Raw genomic sequence first — 23749 nt, forward strand, 5'->3', positions numbered from 1 at the left:
GACATTTATGCTAGAAGTCACTTCCCAGAAGTGGATGGTGAGGCCCAGACGGATGAAGCCACAGTTCAAGATGAAACAGCTAGGTAGTGACAGAGAGCTGCTCGGAACCTTGGGTTCCTGATGTAGCTCTTTGTTTTTAGTGGATTAAAAACCCAGAAATGGGAAAATATGGAATCTTCTATTTTTTCCAAGTAGATAACTTTCTGGAATGTTGTATCACTATAATTTCTACTAAAGCTCAGGAAATTACTGCTAAGGTCACAGTCCTCAGGTCAACATTTCCTCTGATGGTTTAAGCTCGTGCAGTTGTAAAGGAGATGCCCTGTAAGAATGATGCACTATAGCAAAGGTAACCTAATGTTATTTACTAATCCACATGATTTATTATGTTGTGTAGTAATAACATATACATCGTAAATAGTTCACAAAAGTGGCCTTTAATATTTCTTATCAAAGTTGAATGATTTTATGTGTTTGCCTTCTGAGAAAACTTACAGATGAGAATTGAAAGACAGAAGCTCTAGACTGCACTGCCCAAGGCCTGAGATCCCCTGTCCGTCTCCCAGGAGCGGCCCAAGCACTGCACCCCTCCTCAGCCAGTCTTCCCCAGCATCCTTCTCTTCCACCTCCCCTCTTCCCCTTGCTTCTCCTGGCCAATACACAGGCTGGATATTACTATCCCAGATGACGTGAAGCAGCAAAAGTTTGAAGCTCAGGACACCAAGTGTTAAGATGAAGGAAAAGAATGGAGAGGAAGGCCACTGCAAAGGCAAGGGGAGAAGGCGGCATCTGGCAGCAGAGGAGTTGGACGGGAAGGGGTAGGAGAAGCCTCGCCTTGCACCCTTGATGGGTGATGCGTGTCCTCTGCCCTCAGCTCCAACCCTGTGCTTTCCTCTCCTAACTGTTTTCTTTAACCTAGCTTATCTAGAATGACCACAATAATTATATTTTAGCTTTTGTGACTCGCTTCAGGCATCCTATGATTGTAGGTACATAAAGGAAATTCTCTAACAATCTATTTCCCTACCTCTAATCTAAGTTTTCAGGTATATTCATTATTACAAGAGATTTATTTAATAGGAGATAAAGAAATTTTCACTACACAATTAACCCTTGTTCTGTTACATTAGGACCCAACAGTTTTTCTCTGCGCTTAGATTCTAGGGTCATACATGTATTTGACATTCTTTGAATTAAATGTATTATTACAACAGTAGTATTTTAAGTTATTTTTTGTTTTCTTAAAATGCATGCTTTTTGAAAACAGTGGGATTGGAGTAGATTAGACCTATGCATCTAGGAATAAGTTATATATTGAAAAATATTATTTCCCTTCATGAATGTAGCTCTCCAATCCACAGAACCAGGAAATAAATGGAAATCTTATATAATCTTATATACTTTTCTATAAGGCTATATCTGTGTCTATAATAAAGTTAGCACATATAGAGAAACTTATATCTGACCCTGTCTGGCAATAGAGAATCACTCAAGAAATCCCTTGGTGTTGGCCTAGGGATCTCTTAGGATTTTGCTGCTGGTTGATGCTCCTCTACCTGGCAACCTTGGGAAGGGTGCGTTGCATGTTAGTTTTTTGCCCAGGTGCCTGGGTTACCCCAGACTGCAGTAAACTAGGAGGGAGACTAGACAAGGCTCATATAGAGATGCTGTGCTGAAGTATCCATGGGAGGCCTGAGTTGACACCTTGACTGGAAAAGTTGCACCTAGAATGATATCCTGATCATAAGTCAGCTTTCAGATTTTGCTAGAGAGGTGGCCTCCATTTCAGCCTGTATCTCACAACCAGTGATCAAAAGCAATTGTGTAATCTGGAAGCAGATCCATCCCTAGCAGTCTTGGCTTCTATTCCCCCATGGCAACTCTAGAGTATGCAGAACTAAAGACCCATAACACTTTCTACTCTTCAACCTGAGGGTGGCAGCCTCCCAGGCTGCTACTGTATTAAAGGCATCAATTCTACACTTTCTTATTTCTATTGGACAATTGCAAAGCAAAATTCTCATGTGAACATTGGGTGGGAATAGAAAATGATTCCTTTCTTTAAATTCTTGTTTAAATTGTAGGACAGCTAACTTAAATTCTAGGTTGGCTAACGTGTGACCAGAAATTAAAATTTAGTGTCATGGGATAAAATTAAAATACCGTCTCCTTTACTGAGCTCCCTGAAAACCTTTTGCCAGGGTCAGACTGGAGGTAGGAGTCAGTGTCTTACCACAGAGGACCAGAAGAAAAAGAAGTATTTTGGGTGCCATATTTTGGGCATATAGGTTGCATGAAAGTTGCAGGAGGCAGATTTTTGCTTAATAAGAAGAGAACTCCCCTCAAATTAAACCACACAAAAATAGAATGACCCACCTAAAAAGGTAGTGGCCTTCATACTACTGGTATCAATTTAAATAGAGGCCTCATTAATCATTTGTGGCTGTGGGGTTTGGCAAACGGCATGCAGTTACTACAGAATGATGGAATAAGTGGTCATTCCCAACTCAGATTCTGTGGGACCTACCCAAATATTAGACTGGAGCAGAGTTAACATTCACATTGTTATTCATATTTATGCCCTTACTGATATTCTTACCTAAAATAGCACTCAATCTCTATTGTTTACTCTGATATATTCCCCTGCATAGCACTGCTACTCTCTGATAGATTATTTATTCATTGTCTCTGCACGCTAGAATAAAAGTTTAATAAAGGCAGAAACTTTGTTCACTATTATAACCCTAATGCTTAGAATGGTGGCTGGCACATAGTAGGCTTGCAGTAATATTTATTGCATGAATGAATGAATGAATAAATGTGTATTTTGGGTTGGTACCGAATTTAAATTTAAGAAGAAGTTTGGATTTTTTACCACAAAGATTTGCAAGTCAGATTTAGGCTTCTAAATCATGATTTTATTTATATATACCTTAGAAAATACAAGTAGGATGAAATACAAGATTTAATAACAGGGATGTAGTCAAAGAAAAATCTTATTACATTCTCTTTCTTATTTTAAATTTTGTCTTCTTTTCTTGCAAATATTTGGCCCATCTCCTTTCTCTTACCCCTATGAACTTGTACCACATGGAAAATAATTTTATCACAATCTGAAGAATTCATAAGTTTTTTATGCACACCAAAAATATGAGGACCCTAAGCAGGCATTTTATCTACTTTCATTGTTATACAGGTTGAGTAGCCTAAATACCAAAAGGAATGAGGACGGTGGTCTTCAGGACTTCCGCTGTCTTCCATTTTCTTTTAGTTACGGTTGAGAGATGACAGTGCCAGGAGTCTAGCTTACTAGATTTCAGAGGTCAGGATGGAAACTAATTTCAGATTGTTGTAGTCATAAATGGTAGTTTCATTGTTATGAAAACTGGTTAGGGATGATGATGGCCATCGATTTGCAATGGGTACTCCAGAGTAATGCAAAGATGGAGAACGGTACTGCATTCAGGAATGTCTCTGGTGTTTGACACTGTTGGTCGGTGTAAGTTGTAGCAGCTATTAAGGGAGTTTGGTGAAGACTGATTATAGTTACTTGAGAAGGAAGAGGACAACTTCATAGGTCTTGCCTTTTATGAGTGATGCTGCTATGTTGCCATATTCACAAATTGCATGCTCAGGTTTCATCCCAGTGCAAATAGCTGACCTCAGGATTCCTGTTAACCCTTTTCTGCAAACACAGCAGCAGGCAGATCCTCTACAATAATGAAGAGGCTGGAAGAGGACAAAAATCTTAGGTCTGAAAGATCCCTGATGCATCGTCTGGTTTATGGAAAGGAGAAGAACCGCGATCAGAAGACTGGGTTTTATTTCTGTCTCTAACACTAACTAGCTGGGCAAGTCATTTACTCTCAACTTGGTTTCAGTTTTGTCATTAGTAAAATGAGGGTATTGGTTTCAACTAGAGGTTGTCAATCAAGGGTGATTTTGCCCTCACCCCCTAGGGACATTTGCCTAGAGACATTTTTGGTTGTCAGGGGGAGGGTAGGTACAACTGGCATCTGGTAGGTAGAGGCCAGGATGCTGCTGAACATCCTACAATTCACAGGACATCCCCCAACCACCCTTCCCCACCAAATAATGATCCATTCTGAAATGTCAATAGCACTGAGGTTAAGAAACTCTTGTCAAGATGGCTCAAGTCTCTCTCTATCCTAATAACTATTCTGCAATTTCAGCACAGGTCCTCTTTAAAAGTAGCACCTGTTACTACGTGAAATTACCATGAATTTTCTTACCTAAGAATATGCGCAACTTGTGGGCAGGGATCATCTTGCTTATTTCCTCGCAATCTCTAGTGCATCATTTTTAATGATGGATAGTAATCCTCACTAAATGTTTGAATAAATGATTGATGGTGGGAAAATTGGCAAACCTGAAGTTCACATTTTCACACCTGGTTCCTGCACAGAGTTGTAGTATAATATTCAGATAATTTCACCAGATTATTAGTTATTGGCCTAAGAACATCAAAGTGGCTTGGGAAGCTATAGTAAAATGGATTTAGAATCATGGCCCTTGGACTAAACTCAGAATCAGCCCAGACACAAGGATATTCATTAAGTGAGACTCAGGGAGAGCACTGCTGGGAAATGGGCCTTTCTGGACACTTAAAAGCTGGAGACAGAATCAGTGCTCATGGACACTTTGGCATTCTGTCTATTCCAAGGAGTTGTTCTTGCTGACACAGCTCAGTCTGAGATCAGGAAGGTCATAGATGTCTGTACATATTTCCTATTAAAGGCACAGAATATTATTCTACTTCAGCCTCTAGGAAAAAGGGGCTGCAGCTGTGATAGTTTAGTTGTTCCGATCCAGTGCTGTGCCACCACTGAAGGGCAAGCAATTAATCTGATCTCAGAGGGAGTTGTGCATGTGTAACTCCTCTCCATCACATCACAGTCCACTGTTTGCCGAAACATGGGCGCACTTCACAATTCTAGGAATCTAGGTGTCTAAACAGGCCACTGCTGTGCCTCACTTTTCTGTTGCCCACTTTAATACTTACTCCATATAACACCTAACAAGACAGCAAGAAGGTAGCCTAGTATAAAACAGTAGCAGAAAATTCAGCTTTACTCTTGATATTTCATCAAACTGATAAAAAAAAAAACATACTTCATCACTTAGGTTCCAGCAGAGAAAACAATAACATTTGGACAAAACAGCTATCAAAAGAATGGACATAGACGGTCAGCAGTGAACGTAGAATTTTTTTACATCACAAAGTCAAAGACCTGCTGACATTCATGAATGCTTAAGAAATAATATGGCAACTTGCCTGTCAATATCAGGTCAGTTGGGTATTCAGTCAACCATTTTAAAGGTGCTGAGAAGGAAGAAGGTGGTTTTTAAAGCATTTCTCAGCTCTGCTTCTTGCACAGTATTTTTTTCCTCCAAGGAGCTGCCTTTGTGTGTTTTTTTCTATTGCATTTTATGATAAGGTTAAGGTAGTTGCTATCCCAGATGATATTCACATTTTAAAAAGACATTTCCCTTGCTATAATGTGTATAATGATTTACACTGTACCTGGGCGACCTCAGCAAAGCTGTGCAATCACTAAGAACTCACTTGAGTGCCCATACATTTTTCTCTTTTTTAAAATAAGAAATGTAAAGATAATTTCCTTAGATGCTAATATTTATTGGAAAGTAAGTTTTATTAAAAATAGATCAAGAGATGTCAGGAAACTTACAGAGTTTTTAAGTTTTTTTTTTTTTTTTTTAAATCAAATGACTTTCCTTTTAGGAAATGTAGAAAATATGATAAATTATGAAGACTATTAATATCAACTACATTTCACCTCAGAGGAAATTCCTATGAAGATTTTATACATTTACTTCCATTTGTATATACACGTGTGTATATATCACATACTACATAATTTTTAATGGAGTTGAGGGGTTATAAACTATATATAATTTTGTTTCAAGTTTTTAGAACTTTTTGTGTGCTTCTATTATCAATAATCCACACATATTCAGCATAAATACTTCCTCTTTTTATAGCTATGAGATTATTTTTATTCAACTTGCTAATTAAAGGATATAACATGTATGAAGACATGGGACGTAAGTAGTCACTGAATGCTTCTTTATTTTATTCATGTACTTTATACACACTCACATTCGTACAGAACACATTTCGGCTGCATTGCAGGGTAAAGCAGTAGGTCATCACTTTATTTTTATAATAATGCTTTTTTTATTGTAGAAATCTCTATTGTACAAAACCCAAGTATCCCAAAATATCAGAAAAATAGAGGTCACTTTCTCAGGATAGACTTTTAAGGAGAGTGGTTATCTCATTTTGTATCTTTAAAAAAATGCAATTGCGAAATCATTTACTTACACAATTCCTAAACTTAAGTATCTTAAGCTTTCTTAGATGAAAGTCTCCTTTTATTAATATAAGTAGGACAATGTGTAACTAAAACTGACTACAGGCAAATGCCACTCCATAGTGATGGCCTTATTAAACCTTGAAACTCTCCATGTTGAAATGAATTCCAAGCAAGGCAGAAAGATTAACATATTTTTGCTGATCAGGACAAAAAAATGATTGCCCAAGCCCAGCTTTTTGTCTCTTGCATCTCAGTATACCTACCGAATTGGTCGAATTAAATTAAATTTTGAGAGTTAAATAAAAATGTATCAAAGACTATTCCAACTAATTTTTAAAAAGACAATTTTTAAAAATTTTAAAATATTAAGGGGGTACAAATGTTTTTGTTACATTGATACCTTTTATAATGCTTAAGTCAGGGCTTTTAGTGTGCCCATCCCCCAAATACTGTTCATTGTACCTGTTAGGTAGGTTTTCACCCATCCTCTCCTCCCCCCTCCTCCCTTCTTGATTTCCTATGACCTTTATGACTCTTTGTGCCCATGTGTGCCCATCAATTAGCTTCCAATTATTAGAGAGTATATGTGGTTGTATTTTCCATTCCTGAGACACTTCACTCAGGATAATGGTCTCCAGTTCCATCCAAATTGCTGCAAAAGGCATTAAATTATCCTTCTTTGTGGCTGAGCAGTACTCCATGGTCTAGATATACCACATTTTGTTAATCCACTCATGAATTCATGGGCACTTGGGTAGATTCCACATCTTTGCAATTGTGAATTGTGCTGCAATAAACATGCAAGTGCATGTGTCCTTTTGATAAAATGACTTCTTTTCCTTTGGGTAAATACCCAGTACTGGGCTTGCTGGATTGAATGGTAGGTCTACTTTCAGTTCTTTGAGGAATCTCCATGCTGTTTTCCATAGAAGCAGTACCAATTTGCAATTCCACCAATATTGTATAAGCATTCCTTTCTCTCTGCATCCATGCCAGCGTCTATTGTTTTTGGACTTTTTAATAAAAGCCATTCTTTTTTTTTTTTTTTTAATCTTTTTTTTTTTTTATTTCATCTTATTGTTATGGGGGATACAGAATTGCAGGTTACATACGTTGCCCATGTACTGCCTTTCCCCAAGTCAGAGCTCCAGGCGTGTCTGTTCCTCAGGTAGTGCGCGTTGCACCCATCATGTAGGTATATATCCCTCCCTAATAAAAGCCATTCTAACTGGGGCAAGGTGATATCTCGTTGTGGTTTTAATTTGCATTTCTCTGTTGATGAGTGACGCTAAACAGTTTTTCATATGTTTATTGGCCATTTGTCTATCTTCTTTTGAAAAGCTTCTGTTCATGTCTTTTGCCCACTTTTTGATGTGGTTGTTTGATTTTTTCTTGCTGATTTTTCTTTGTAGATTCTGGTTATTAGCCCTTTATTGGATGTATACCTTGCAAATATTTTCTCCCATTCTGTAGTTTGCCTATTTGCTCTGTTGATTATTTCCTTAGCTGTGCAGAATCTTTTTAATTTAATCAAGTCCCATTGATTTGTTTATTTTTGTTGTTGTGATCGCCATTGGGTTTTCTTTTCATAAATCCTTTGCCTGAGCTGATATCTAGAAAGAGTTTTTCCTATATTTTCCTCTAGTATTCTTACGGTTTCATGCCTTACATTTAAGTCTTTTGTCCATCTTGAATTAATTTTTGTGAGTGGTGAGTGAGATGGATCATGTTTCATTCTTCTGCATGTGGCTATCCAAATTTTCCAGCACCATTTATTGAATAGGGATTCTTTTTCCCAGTGTATATTTTTGTCTACTTTGTCAAAGATCAGTTGGCTGTATGTGGATGGTTTTATTAATATATTTGAGTTTTCTGTTCTGTTCCATTGGTCTATGTCTCTATTTTTGTGTCAATTCCATGCTGTTTTGGTTACTATAGCCTTGTAGTATAGTTTGAAGTCTGGTAATGTGATACGTCCAGATTTGCTCCTTTGCTTAAGATTTCTTTGGCTACTCAGGCTCTTTTCTGGTTCCAAACAAAGTGTAGAATTATTTTTTCTGTGTCTGTGAAATATGATGTTGGTGTTTTGATGGGGACTGCATTGAATCTGTAAATCACTTTGAGCAGTATGGACATTTTAACAGCGATTCTACTGATCCATGAGCAAGACATGTTTTTCCATTTGTTTGTATCATTTGCAATTTCTTTTCTCAGTTTTTCATAGTTCTCTTTGTAGAGCTCTTTCACCAGACAAAATTTTAATTACCTACATGCTAGTATATCATAGATTCTATTGAAGTCTCCCTGGTAATATGTAACTGTGGGCATCTTGCTCATATTTTATGTTCACTCATTTGTTAGAGAAGTCCACTGCATACTTCTAAGAGATTAATGATATAGTGTGATCTGGTATAACTGTTTCTGTTTGATTTTACCATGGTGTAAAGATCAAAACAATTAGAAAAGAAGAAAGGAAGGAAAGGAGGGAGGGAGTGAAGGAGGGAGGGAGGGAAAGAGGGAGGGAGGGAGTGAAGGAGGGAGGGAGTGTAGGAGGGAGGGAGTGTAGGAGGGAGGGAGGGAGTTTTCTATGTAAAACTAGATATAGAAAAAAGGCAAAATAAAAAATGATTTTATAGAACCTTTATCAGTTACATTAGTACCATTAAAAAGGGGATGGATGAAGAGTGGAGGAAATATTTGCATGCAGATTACTATACTTCCCACAAATATCCTGAATTACATTTGTACTAAGCACATTTTTAAACATTATTCTTCTTTAATATGCATAAAACTCCAACCATAAAGCATGCTCTCATAAAATAACACGTATGCAAATATAGCAGTTATTTGGACACAATTTCAGTGACAAACTCTTGGCATGAAAACCAGATTCTTAATTTTTTTGGTTGTTGTTGCTTGCAATGTATATCTTGTTTCCCCAGAAAAAAATATTTATGTGCAAAATACGGGTGGTTGTTTGCTTAAACAAAGAAATACTTTTTCTGGAAATCATAAAAACCCAGAAGCCTTCTAATTCTGGGAATGAAGGGTCTGGCCTTGCCCTTTAATGGTGCATTTTCACTTTGATTGGTGGCCTTTCACATGCCAGTGCCTTAATAGCCACGTGAGGGTTACCGGTATCTTAGGTTATAATTTTTGTCTGACTCAGAGGGCATGAGTGCCTTTTTTAAAAAATGAAGATAAAAGATATAAAATTTAATTTGGTATCAACAGATTGCCATTCTATTTTGGGGTTAACAAAGTGATATTATACTCTATATCAGAGGTTTTCAAACATTTTGTTATGAAAACCCCAAGAGCTTTTGTCTATGTTTGTTATATCTATCAATATTTATCTTATTAGTAGAAATTAAAACTTAGAAATTTAAAAAATATTCACTTATAAATTCATTTATGTGACAATGATAAACCCATTACATGTAACATAAGAAATATATATCTTTAATAAAACAGAAATATTTTCCAAAACAAAAATGTTGGTGATAGGTATGGGATGGTTTTACATTTTTGGAAATCTCTTCAGTATCTGGCTTAATAGAAGATAATTGGATTTTTGTATCTGCTTGTGCATATAATCTATTGCAATATGTTGTTTTGGTTGAAGAATATGATGAAACTCCAGGCTCAAACAGATATGCAGTTTGAAATGGCAGAGTCTTTTTATAGCCTTTCAGATTATTATGGATATTTTTCTTCTACGTGACACTGAAACTCAACAAGTGGCTGTTCCTAAAAATGAGTTGCAACATGGAATCTGAAATGTATCAATGAACTCTATATTGTGTGTTACATTAAAATCCACAATCTGTCTCATATTGGTATAGATTTTTTTTAACCTATGTATGACTTAGTAACATCATGAATTGGTTATTTGGAAAATATCGGTTTACTAATTAATGCAGATCTTTCAAATGCTGACACATTTCATTTTCAATAATGAAAAATTACTTTGATTAATATCACCATCAGTCTCACTAGAAAAGTATTTTAGGGATTGAGAAGCTCTCAAGCTCATAGTGGCAGATGTAAGCTTTCCAAAATTCTAATTTCTATTTGAAAGTTTAAATTTTATCATTGTCAAAAATTTCTGTCAGTTGTTTTTTCTGAAGGGACATGCTCACTTCATTCATGTTCAAGAAAATATTTGCCAAATACCCTTGACTGAATAACCATAGTTTGTGTGCCAGTTGTTCTTTCAAGGAAACATGTTCTATGAAAGAAGTGGCTAGTTCCACTTGTACCTCAAACAGCCATACTTGGAGACAACGATTGTACCTCAATATATTTTAAAGTATGTTTTATGCATACTTTCCATTTCCTCACACTGAATATTTCAAAGATGTGTTTTAAAGTTCCAAGATTTCATAAAATGCTCTTGTTGTTTCTTCCTTTGTTTTTTCACTGGAAGCGCATGGGAGTGGAAAGCATAATAACTACCAGTAGAGTTTGGTGCTGTTGCCTTCATTAGTATTAATAACGAGGTTCTAGCACTTTTACCCACCATTACTTTTGCACCATCAGTGCAAATGTCCATGTGGGGAAAAAGGCAAATAATATGTTAGAATTATTGTTAAAATAGTTTTGGCCTCAAGGACCCCTAGAAAGTTTCTTGGGACTTAATTTTGAGAACATTTCCCTAGAAGGAAGGGAATATATGAAGGTGGTTGAGTCAAGGCCCTGAGATTGAACAAAGCCACAGGTAAATCTTACCTCATTACTGATTTAATCTCTATGTGATGTCAGGCAAGTTACTTAACCACTCCGAACCCCATTTTTCAGACCTCTAAAATAGGAATAATAATAGGAATAGGAATAAAGAATTAAAGGAGCTCACTTAACATGGTGCCTGACACACAGTAAACCCAACAGATGTTAACTATGATTAATAATATTTATATTACAGCTTTTTTCTGAGATCAAGAAGCAATGATACGAGTACTTTGGAATATTAGCTGTTTGTTGAAATTTATCCTACCCAAATCCAAATCTTAGTTCTACTTGTCCTCTGTGAGTACAAGCTACACGCAGATATGGTTTTTTTCCCTACCATATTGAGTAACAAGATTCATATTTTGTCCTTTGTATGTTGACTTTGCAAATTCTAGTGTAGTCAGTCCTGAGACACATTTCTTCGTAGTTAGTTAATGGAGATAAATGAGAGATGGTTTTTGACTGGGTCCAGGATCTCCCAATCCCTGATCTACTGCCTGCCACACCATGTTCAGAAAGCAGATATTACCAAGGGGCGCGCTACGACCAGAAAGCTAGACCACAAGGAGTGCCAGAGACCCCTCTTCCCTGAGGCCTAGGACAAACATGTTAGAAATGACTTTCTTGGAACATTCACTCTTGCATTAATCTCAGTCCTCCAGAGTTTACTACTTTATGGGGAAAACTGACTTCAAGGAGATGGACTCAATAAAGGGTGAGGGGTGTGTGTGCATGCACTCTCACAAGCAGGGATTTGACACGAAGTGAGTGCTAGAAAACTCTAAGTTCACAGGGGCATCGAACTGACATAAATGGTGGAAACAGTGAATGCAAGGCAAGGAGACCCAGGCACATCGTGCCTGCATATTTTTTACCCTTATGAAAATTCTTTACTTCCTCAAAGAAATATGTTCTGTCTCATTTTCCTTGAAATTGTAAGAAGTTTGCTTGGGTTTTTTTTTTTTTTACCATCCTTCATATATATGTGAGTACAAAAAGAAAAAATTCACTTCTTAATAATGTAAAAAAAAAAAAAAACAGTGATGCCAGCTTGATGATAAGCAGCACATAATATGTAATCTCAGTGTTGGAAAAATAAAGAGTGGTAGCAATGGAGTTGAAATGAAACGTATGTGCCCTGTTTAAGGAGAGAAGCTCCCCCTGACTGCTACATTGAGGCACAGATACAGCATGGCCACATCTTCTTATTTTCAAGTTCAGGATAGAAATCCAGATATTTATGTGAAATCTTCAAATTTATACATGTTGCATGGAACTCGGTAGACCAAATAAAACATGTTGGCAGCGTTTGCAAGATGACACATTTTGGATTTCTCTGAAGATATAATTTAATTTCCTTTCTTGATCTCATGGACCATTATACTCTGCACTTGACTTACCTCTTATCACCTCTCCTCCCTTGGGGCAAAGAGGGTGGGAACAGGGCAGAGAGGAGCCTTTATCTCCCTCTAGCGGTGAAAATATGTCAAAACAACCAGCTGAATGCTCATTCATTCTGTTTATTGAAAACACTCAACTATGTGAAATTCATCATTCATCTCACTAAAATCAGCAAAACAGACGCTGGCTATTATATGTAAGATGTGGACCAAACATAAATTTTACAGTCAGTGCAGATTAGACTCTGGGGTAACGGGCATCTAAAAGAGGGAGAAGGGTAATCAGCTCAAGTAGGGCCTTAGAAGACACAAGAGTTCTAGACCTAGCCACCAGGAAAAGAGAAGACTCTGAAAACTTGTACACTAACAGGATGCAGGGACAACAGTACATGCTGTTGCTGGAACACTGAGTTTTATGTGTAAAGATGAGTAGAGTGTGAATGATCAACTTATCCACTAGCCAGAGCAGTATCTAGGAGGTACTGCTAATTTGATCCCTGTTTTAACTATTTAATAGTATCTTAGCACTTATTAATTAATGGAGAACATCTCTTATTCTTTGTTTAGAAGCTTCACTTGAGGAAAGTGTTTCTAGGGTGGAGAATGAGATAAATTTTTCAACCCTAAAAAAGCAAATAGAATTTCAAATCGCTCAGTAATTCAGAGCTAATAAGTGATGCTGAGAAAGTTAAAAAGTAGATCTCATGACAGCTTTGTTTCATTTGGATGCTCACATTGTCTTAGAACATGGTCCCTAAGTATTATATGCCTGTAGCTCAAATGTCACCCTTCAAGCATGGTTCCCTCTGTAGATTCATTTCTTTGCTGTTTTGCCTTCCTTGACACACTCCGATAACTTAATGAACCGAAATACAATAGCTTTTAGAAGCTCAATACTTCATTCTACTTCTGTTTTGAAAACAGTTTTTGAGTTGAGAGCATGTCAGCAAAAGCAGCCCAAAGAATGTGGCTGTTGTTACGGGGTCAGCTTTTCAGAAGCTGTCGGCAGCCATTATTGGCGTTCTGTCAAACAGTCACCACAGGCAGTAGGGCCATTCATGGGCAGTGAGTCAGCAGCTCTGACAACACTAAATACGGTAACTGGTTAATGCACGAGATAATAGGCTCACGTGCTTCTTCAGGAAGCACTGGTGAGAGGAAATATTTTACTTTTCAGGTTTATTTAATGACCTATCTAGAAGGAAATGTGGATGTTAATTCGTGTGTGTGTATGTGAAAATCTATATTACAATACTCATACACATGGTTTCTTCTGTAAAAGGGAAACATGTCTAAACTAAGAACTGAATTATGAGGAGCTAGGTATTTCAGATGGGATATTGCTGTATAACACTAAGAGGGAAACATGTTTCATACCTGGGCTGTCCACTCCAGTAGTCCCTGGCTACATGTAGCTGCTGAGCCCCTGAAATGTGGCTTGTCCAAATTGAGATGTGCTGAAGTGTAAAATAGACACTGGATCTCAAAGATACAGTATAAAAATGTACAAATATCTCTTTAATAACTTTTTATATTGATTGTATGTTGAAATGATACTATTTTGGATATATTGGACTCAGTAAAATATATTATTTAAATTAATTTCACCTGTTTCTTTTTAGTTTGTTTTTAATGTGGATACTAGAAAACTTAAAATTACTTTTGTGACTTTCATTTGGATTCTGTTGGAAAGGGCTGCCTTAGAGGAAGATTTCTGATATCATCTCCTTCCAGTTAACACACACAGACACACACACCCAGACACACATGCACACGCATGTGCAGGAAATGGCTAGAAAGGCAGCCTATGGTAAGTGGGCATTTAAAAAATACGGGCTTCAAAATTCCATTTAAGGTGCTGATTTGGAGATCCCAGTTCTCTAAGCCAAAGAGTGGCACAGCAGAGGCCACGGCACTAGAGACATTCTACCCCGAATTGCCAATAGGCCTCATCTCTGGGTCCAGGGGTGAAAGAGCATTTGTCATAGTTTATTTAATTCTAACCACTTTATAAAGAAGGAAAGGGAACTGTCAAAGATGCCGAGAAGTGCCACTCTTAAAGAACAAAGTGAGCTCTGTAGCAATAAATTGATGTAATTCTCTGGACTTCTCAGTTCTATTTTAGACTTGAATGCCCTCAAGACCGATTTGGCAGTGGTGTGGTCAAGACAGTATTATAACACACTGGGCTAAAGCATTGCCTTAATAAGGATTTTAATAAAGACAAAAGTTGGACACTAATTTGGTTATTTAAATCAACCAGTGAAAAAAATCATAATTTTGAGATTTGACTGAATGTGGTTTTTGTGCTTTGTCACTGCTACTAAATTGTCCCCCTAAATTCTGGCTAGTATTGAGAGGTTCCTAGCAGCCTTTCTCCTGGACCTTGCTGCATGATCCATCCTTTTTAGTTTCAGTGCTTGAATCAGTTGCATTACTCAGTTGTTTTTTTTTCCTTCTTCTTATCCAACAACTACTTTGAAGACATTGAAGTCCTGGAGTCCAACAGCTACCAATGTGGGGCTCCAAAGTCACTTAACTCCTCTCCTTTAATTTCTCTTTCATTCATTTTTAACTTAGCTATTGACTTTAATGGTTACGAGCACAGCTGGAAAACAAAACAGCTGAGCAGAGGTTTCATTAATGGTGTCTAGGCCTTTCTGCAAGATTGGCCAAAGCTGTATCCTAGTGATAAAAAATGGCAGTGTGCATGGCTCCTGCACTAGCTGGAAGAAAGGTTGAAATTCTTCAAATGTTTTTTCATGAAGAGCCATGCAATGTCTCCCCTCCTTCCTAAATAAATAACCTAATTTTGTCCTTGAAATTCAGAAATTGGGACCAATCTTTGAGAGAGACTTCTATTGGAGAATGGCTCATCATAGTCTCCTAAAATCACTGTTTAGTATTTTTCCTTCTCTAAATGAAGAGTGATGTATGTGAAATTTAGTGCATCAATTTAAAGTTATGGAAATATTTTAAAGAAAATTAATAGGTTAGTATTCTGACAATTTTTCATGTATTTTGCTTTCTCATAACAAAAGGACATTGTGCTACATTATGAACATTTACTCAAGAGATAAAAATAGATAAGATTCTTTTACCACTCTTTAAGGTAATTGTTTTTTAACTCTTTCAGTTTAGATAATGAAAGGAATTGGACTGCTTTATATCATATTTTACTTTTTGACAAGCTTTTTTAAATCTAAATTCTTGACAAGTATTTCTGAGCGATGCCCAAAAAGCGCCACATTTGGAAAATATACAAAAGCAAGAAAAGTTTAAGCAAGCTAGGACAAGCTTACAGTGTTTGCGGAATAACAAATTTATGTTATCTGATTCCAATGGTGGTAGTTAAAAATACAATGCAAATATGAAAAGATTATGTAGAATAGACTTGACTTCATTTCACTAAACTTTTAGATAACTGCATTACAGTATTTTTTTAATAAAGCATTTCCACGTCTAACAATTAGAATTTCCTCTTCTCTTTATTTTAGTTTTTATGATGTAAAATGTAATAAAAATAAGGGATCCTGTTTATAAGATTTTATGGGTTGTTAATGAAACTCCTTCAAAGAAACCAACAAACAAAGAAAATCCACACCATTGAATCCTGTGATATCTGTAAAATGTGGTTTGAGGACCCTGACAGGGATTGGAGGACTTCAATAGGAGAGTTAAAAGCAAATTGGGATTTTTCCCTGACCTGGAAGTCCAGAATGGAAGGGGTTAATGGTGACTGACAGATCATTTTAAGCCCTTTTAGCACCAGTGCCCTTAAGAGAAAAAGAACAATGACACAATTCTCAGACATTTAGGTAAAAAGAACTCCTCTAGTCTTTGAACTGTGCCTCATAGCAGGACAATGTGCAGAAGATAAAATCCAAACTGTATAGCCTTGGCTGATTTAACCAAGATGAATCATTTTAATGAATGGCTTACTTCACCTCTTCTAGGATTGACAGTTTGAACTCACTGCTTAGTGTTTAGCAACACAAAAATTGGATATTAAATCATAACCGAGATGTGCCTAATTAAAGAAATAAGAGGAACTTATAACTATAATTTTATAAAAGGAATTTATAAGCTGTACTAAAATTTGATAATGATGTGAGCCATCCTGTAATGCAAACCACAAGATTATTGCCAAGAACATAAAATCTATTCATATAGTCTGATTCTGTCATCTGTAGCAAGAGAAGCAGTTGACAATTGAATATCACTGTGTGTGTGTGTGTGTGTGTGTGTGTGCGTGTAAACATGTGCATGTGTGTAGAGCCTCCCTTTTTGCTCATTTAAAAGAGTAGAATATAATAAACAAACAAACAAAAAAAAATAAAAGAGTAGAATATGAAAGTTGAAAAGTTTGAGAATAAGGTAAAAGGGAGACTTATTAATAATTTCTTTGTATATAGGAATATTGACTTTTTTCTCATATGTCTTACTCCATGGCAAGGTTATAAGACTCCTGGAAGGACTAGCCCATTCACACTTGAACAAAATAAAAGTTTTATTATACTCAGATTGACAGATAAATTGGCAAAATGCACAAGAGTTTTCTTGTCTATCTAGGAACTTTTCCTTTTCACTTAAGAATAGCTAAAAAGATGAATATAATATTCAAAAACACCTGCTTAATTATGCCTTTAGCCACTGTTGCCTTTACCAGGTAAAGTTAAGCAGGTATGATTCTGGGCATCTTTGAGCAGGGAAATGGAGGTCTGAGGGTGTGTCTAAGGGGACAGGCACAGGAGGCCCTGGTGGACTGGAATGATCTGGGTGACACTCCCCCTTACTCTAAAGCACCACCAATTGTGTAAGAGAGAAGGAGGCAAGGATTATTTCCAATAACTGACCCAGAGAAGGCCTCAAGTTGGTGGGTGTAGCATGGGAAGGTCACCACTTGAACCAGGCAGTTCACTTGCCTGTCTACCTAGACTGGAGTTTTCTTTTTTGCCTGGCTGAATAATGGAATACCACATATTGCCTGCATACTACAGAGTCTGAAAAAAATTACATATATTAGTAAAAGAATTCCTTAATATTATCATTACTATTTTTTTGTTCTTTAGTAGTTTTATAGTTAACTTTCTAAATACATACATAGTAGAACATAGAAGATTATCTCACATGGAAGATAAATTCCAAAATCTGCATTTGGGTTCAGAATATGAGGTTTGTTTTGAATATGAGAATGTACACAAGAAATTAAGTTTCACAATTAAGCTTTGCTCCAGTTAGTGTTAAAGGTACTGCATATACCCTGAGTATATATTAATACTTCCAAGTTGCAGGAGTACAGCATAGTGACCAAGAGCATAGATTTATATCTGTGACTTACTTTCTCTAAAGGTGTTTCCTCATCTTTAACATAAGGATAATAATAGAGCTAATCTAGAATAACCTTGAGGCCTGGATTTAGATAATGAATGTATTATACTTAGCACACAACTGTTACTCAGTAACTGCTAACTGTTCCGGGATTATTAACCCGGGTAAGGGATGGGAAATAACTAAAAAGAAATGGGGAGGGGGGCATGGAGACATTTATAAAGTGTGATTTCTAAAGTGAAAATCTCCTCCTTGCCAATTAATTAGCAACAGCTCTATCATCTCAACTATTTAAGAATGCCATTAATCCAGCTTGAAGACAGTTGGCCAATCACAGAAGACAATATTGAGTAAGGTGACCAGGTGAATTACTGAGACCACCCAACCTTGTAAATTAATCCATAGTTCCTTGGGGAGTCATCACTGTCCCACGGCTTCTTCTCAGAAGGATACTCTGAATATTGGCTTTTGCAGATCGTCTGAAATGGCTGATAAGGAAAAGTCCTCAGAACCTTTTGTGTAGTTTCAAATAAACCTCAAGCAGCATTAGCCAGCATGGGGAGATTCGAGAGATTCAAGCAGCTTGAAGCGGCACAATGTATCTGAGGACATATCCTGTATCATGAGTCTCCCGTTCAAAGTTGTATGATAGTTCAGCATGGATTCCTCAGTGGTATTTTTTTAAAAATCCCTTAGTGTTAAGTGGTTTTTCCTTGTGCTTTTATTCAAATAGACCAGCAATACACTGAAGAGAATCGAGCCTCAGCTACAGTATTCACTGTGGAGACAGTCAGGATTCCACTCTAGTATTGACTATGAGTCGCAGAACCTGCCAGAAGTAAGACTGGTATGCCTAGGAAATGCAGAAGTAATCACAACCCATGTTAGCTATAAATCCATGCAGAGAACTGTAAAACCAAAAAGCTAAAGGCGAGGCAGAATTTTACTTTTAGCAATCAAAAGGCAGATGTCTACTCTATTTTTTTTCTTTTTTGACTTACCGTGATTATAAAATTACATAAAAAGCAGGAATAAATGCATAGCACAGAGCTGATAGCAGAGGCTATACAGTTTCAGGTACTTTTGATGCATAATCTTTAATACCATATTATTCATCTACTAGGTTTTTGTGTACATCTTGGAACCCTATAAGAAATGGTGACTTTTAGGAGAAATTGTACTAGATTCAGGTTTAATCACTTTGAAACAAATAATTTAATTGCTCTGGCAAGTGGATCATTAGGAAGTACCAAAATAAGGTTACTATTATCCAGTTTCAGAAAATGTATTTACCTGTTTATATATTTACTATGAACATTGAAGCTCCTAGACTAATGCATGGTTTTGGGGTACGGAAAACACAATGACACATGGGACCTGGACTCAGTCCCCTAGAATGGAGATCTCATAAGGTTTCAGACTCAAGCAAGTACTTAGCTGTCGTGCAGTATAAAAAATGGCAAGAGCTAGTGGAGAGGCACATTTGGGGTATTAGGATTCAGAGGATGAGGAAAAGTAGAAGAGATTAGGCCAGTTGTGGCACTTGGGGGCCTTCACAGAACTATCATTTAAACTACGGGCAGAGAAGTAGCATCGGACTCTCTATATGTTGGTGCTTAATAAATATTCATAGCATGAATGAATGAAAAGAAAATTGAAAGATGATAGCCCACAATGCTTGGCACATATCAGTTACTCAGCAAATGCTTCCTGAATTGAACTGCAGAATTTGAGGAAGGACATTCTAGTCAAGGAGATAAGTAAACCCTAGGGCATGTAGGAACAGTGGGCATGTGGGAAAACAATAGTAAAGTGGATAGGGCCAAATCCATAGAATGCAGCTAAGGAGGATGGATGGTATTGGACGGATAAAGAGAAACCATTGATAATTCCGAGTAGACTGCAGGATAAAGTCCAAACTCCTTAACGTGAATCACATGCCTTCTGAGATCTGGTGCCCGCCCACACCTCTGGCCTTCTCTGTCTGTTATTTCCCTCTCTACTCAGGCTGAATCTCTTTCAGTTCCTCAATAAACAGCACTTTCTCTCACCTCCAAGTGTTACACATGCTATTCCTTCTGGTAATCTTTCCACTTTTGTCTGTCTTCCACTCTTTTGTCTGGCTAACTCCTACTCACCTTCGGGTCTCAGTTTTAACATCATTTCTTCCAGGAAGGTTGTCCTGGCCCCTGTACTAGGATAGCTCTCCCTTGATGTTCTCCCACTGACTCTGCACGTCTCACTGACCCTTAATGAAATGACCTATTTATTGTTAGTCCTCCTGTTTTATGGTAGGCCTCTTGAATGTGGAGGCCTTGACTATCTGATAGCTGTATCCCCAGTACCCAGCTCAGTGCCTGGGGTAGTCATTAAATTAATTTGTTAAATGAATAAAACAAACAAGATCAGAGATCAGTAATAGGAATGTTGATCTGCCTAAAGCATATCCCACATCATCGAAGGAGGAAAGCCCAGGATTTAAAAAATAAAAGTGGCTGGCACGTGGTGTATGGTCATTAAAATATTATAAAATTAAATAGTAATGATGGTTAACATTTGTAGAGTATTTACCATGTCAAGCACTATGCTAATTACTTTCCAAGCATTATCTCATTTAATCCTCATAGTAATCTTCTTAGAGTGGTATTGCTAATAAGTAAATAAAATCATAAATGTAATTATATATAAATAAAATCTGACCATTTTACAAAAACATTGTATCTACACCTAAATACCACTTGTAATTCTAGTTGCCATAGCTCACAAGATATATATGAAGCAGATAAGGGAACATAGATGTAGATGTACAAAAACAGACTAAAAAATTACAGGGCATTCTCTTTGGAAAAAAGAAGATGTAAAGTCTGTAAAGCTTTGAATGGTCCGGAAAAGATGCCACAGACTTATCCATTGGAAATCTATTGTAGTTTCCAGAGGTAAGTTTAAGGTCTATAAAAGGATGTACTATTAATATTACCAGGAGTAGGTTGAAAATAGAAAATAATTTTTAAACATTCAAATGATTCATGAGTAATAAAGCCATAATAAATTATTAATGTACTTTAGGATTTACAGGTAAATTCTTAATCTGACAGTAAGAAGAATAACTACATTCTTTGATAACACATCTCCTGGTGTAATAGAGAAAACACAGTTTTAACAAGACCAAGGGTCTGATTCAATGCACTAATTTTATATTCTTTACTGACATTAGAACAGAACATCCAATTGTAGAAGCTTTGCCTTATCAGCCTAGTATAATATCTGTCTCTGTGCTCAATAAGTGTTCGTTGAAGGCTAAGAGAGTGCCCAGGAGTGCCACAGGCTAAGAAACTGAATTTTCATTCTATTTTGAGGTAGTGATATTGGCTCCAAAACCAAAAGATGATTAAGGGTGCCTAAAAAGGAAAGGATCTAATTACCACCATTACTATAAAAAGACTGTGCCTCAAGGAGAGAAGGAAGAACAAAGCAGGTGTATACAAGCAGGGAAAACAACAGGCAAACAAGCGTGCACACATATGCACACACACGGGCATACACACACACACACACACACACACAACACATCTTTCACTGTATGCAGTTGATTCATATGGCTGGAACTTCACCCTTGAAGTAGAAGGAAGAATTTACCTGACTCATGCTCTTTCTACTTATAGTTGTTATTTAGTGTCTTGGCAGTAAATCCAGATGCTTGGAAGGTCAACTTTTTCTCTTCAAACACTTTGCTTTCAGGAAGTGAGGATTTTCATCTTCTGTGCCAGTTGCCAGAAAGCAGTGTAATCAGAGACCTGCTTGGATGATCTGTGCAACACAGGGAATCTTAAAACAAATGTTAAGAGTCCTCTGACTCTCAAATTCTCCTGTGTAAATGACTTTGTCTAAGATTGAGTCCTGAGGTTTTTTTTTTTTTTTTTATACTAGGGTGAGAGCTACCAGTTTAGGAATAGGTAAAATATGCAAATACCTGCCTGGAATTCTAAGTAACATTTTCGAATTTGAAAGCAAACATGCCATTTTTATATTCTTACTCTACTGCCACTTACAAACTAAAGTCAGAACAACAAAGTGAATTTACAAGTTTCCCTCAATTTCCTATGCTTTGGATCACATATAGCATAATCTTGAAGTAAGGTGGCTACGTGACAGGAAAGAGCAAGGGGGAAGAAAAAGAAATAATTTTAAAAGATTTTTGAAAAAAATTTTAAAACAGAGTGCAGGTAAAAGTTAATCTAGACTATTTATCAAAAAGAAAGTGAGGGATATCCTAATAGACATAAAATAAAAAAATAAGATTATAAACATCAATGTCTTTGGCAGAAACATCCAAAAGTTGTTTGTTTTTTTTTTTTTTTTAAATCATGGTTCCCAAATTTATTTTCCCCAGAGAGCAAATAGGCCATCAAATAATTTTATCCACTGATTTGTAGCTACAAATAGTGCATTTTGGATGAAAATTATTCAAATAAACTATTTAAAATTAGAGCATTTAACACATGTAAATGTCATTGCCAGAAGAGTCCCAGAAACGAGGCTCTATCTTTACAATGAGAAAAGGACCCTACCAGAAGTATTTCCCTGATTGTGGGTATAATGTCCTTGCAGAAAGTCTGGTAGGCCTTCACAGCATTCTTACTTGTGTGTGGTAGCTTTGCAGACAATCAATTCCAATATCATAATACTCCTTTGCCCATATCATCTTAAAAGCTAATTGATAAACACTGAAATACCCCTCCCAATACCTCTGGGAAATCACTATAATGTCTTTTTTCAAGATGATAAATACAGACGGAGATAAATTTGTAAGCCAAGAACTAATGGGGAGAGGAAGGAGAGCAGAATGGAATTCAGAAGCCTCAAATTTCCAGTCCTCTGTACATAGTGTTCTTATCTCCAAAGGAATTCTAATAAAGACCGGAACCGTTAGAACTAACTCTGAAAGAGTAGAACATTGGCTTCAATTTAACACTATTAGAATATTTGAATTACTTCCTAAAACATTCAATTGAAAAATTAAAACAGAACCAACAGTACCACATTAGCAAGATCCAAAATTTACCTTTTAATAAAAATATTTTTAAGGGTAAAATATTTGGGCACTTTTAAAGATATATTTGCATACACACACAATTCTCCACTATCATTATTCAATGTGCCTAATCCATTTACCTAATCCATTTGATGACAAAGGGAAGCAGAAATACAATAAAATTTGGAGCAAGTTTGAAGAATCCCAAGAATCTAGCCTAAATTTAAAAGTCTGCTACTTGACTAATCTTTGATCACATCTTCAGAGTTGGGACAAAGCTTCTAAAAGAACCCAAAGAAAGCAACGCTAAATATCTTGAAAGGTCGATTTACAATGGCAGCACTATCACTGTAATGACATTTCAAAAGAGAATAATAATGCAGGAGAAAACCACAGGACTTTACTGCTATCTATGCCCATTTACTCCAATTTCTCTTTATCTACAAAATGTATTTCAAATCCCTTTGTCTGCTCTGTTTCTACCCTGTTTTACACCACTGCACTGGCCTGGGCATCTTCTTTGGATGATCTCCAGTAGTCTTCTAACTAGTCTCTCTGCTTTCTACTCTTCCCCCACATCAACCCACTCTTCACAGAAAGCCAGCATTCTGGCATTAAAATATAATCACATAACCCCTTTTCCGTCTTTAGACTTTTCACTGGCTTCCAGTTGTGCCTGCAGAAGGACCAAAAGGCTGAACATGTCATATAAGCCTTTCTAGACTCACTTGCACCATTACTACTCAGCCCCTCTGGGTTCCTGTACCACTGGCCTTCTTCCAGTTCTTTAAACGTATCACTATCTTCCCAACTCAGATCCTTTGAACATGTTGTTTCCTCTTCCTGAAAATTTTTTGTCCACCACCCAACTCTTCTCTTTGCCAACTCCTACTAAT

General features: G+C 36.8%; 1 protein-coding gene across 21 annotated transcripts in view; it reads right to left on the bottom strand.

Moving 5' to 3' along the window:
• Nucleotides 1–23749, bottom strand: part of DTNA (dystrobrevin alpha) — a 341246-nt gene that overhangs the window by 180922 nt on the left and 136575 nt on the right. The window lies entirely within an intron of this gene.

This window comes from Eulemur rufifrons, chromosome 5, assembly GCF_041146395.1.
Source record: "Eulemur rufifrons isolate Redbay chromosome 5, OSU_ERuf_1, whole genome shotgun sequence".
Classification (NCBI taxonomy): Eukaryota; Metazoa; Chordata; class Mammalia; order Primates; family Lemuridae; genus Eulemur; species Eulemur rufifrons.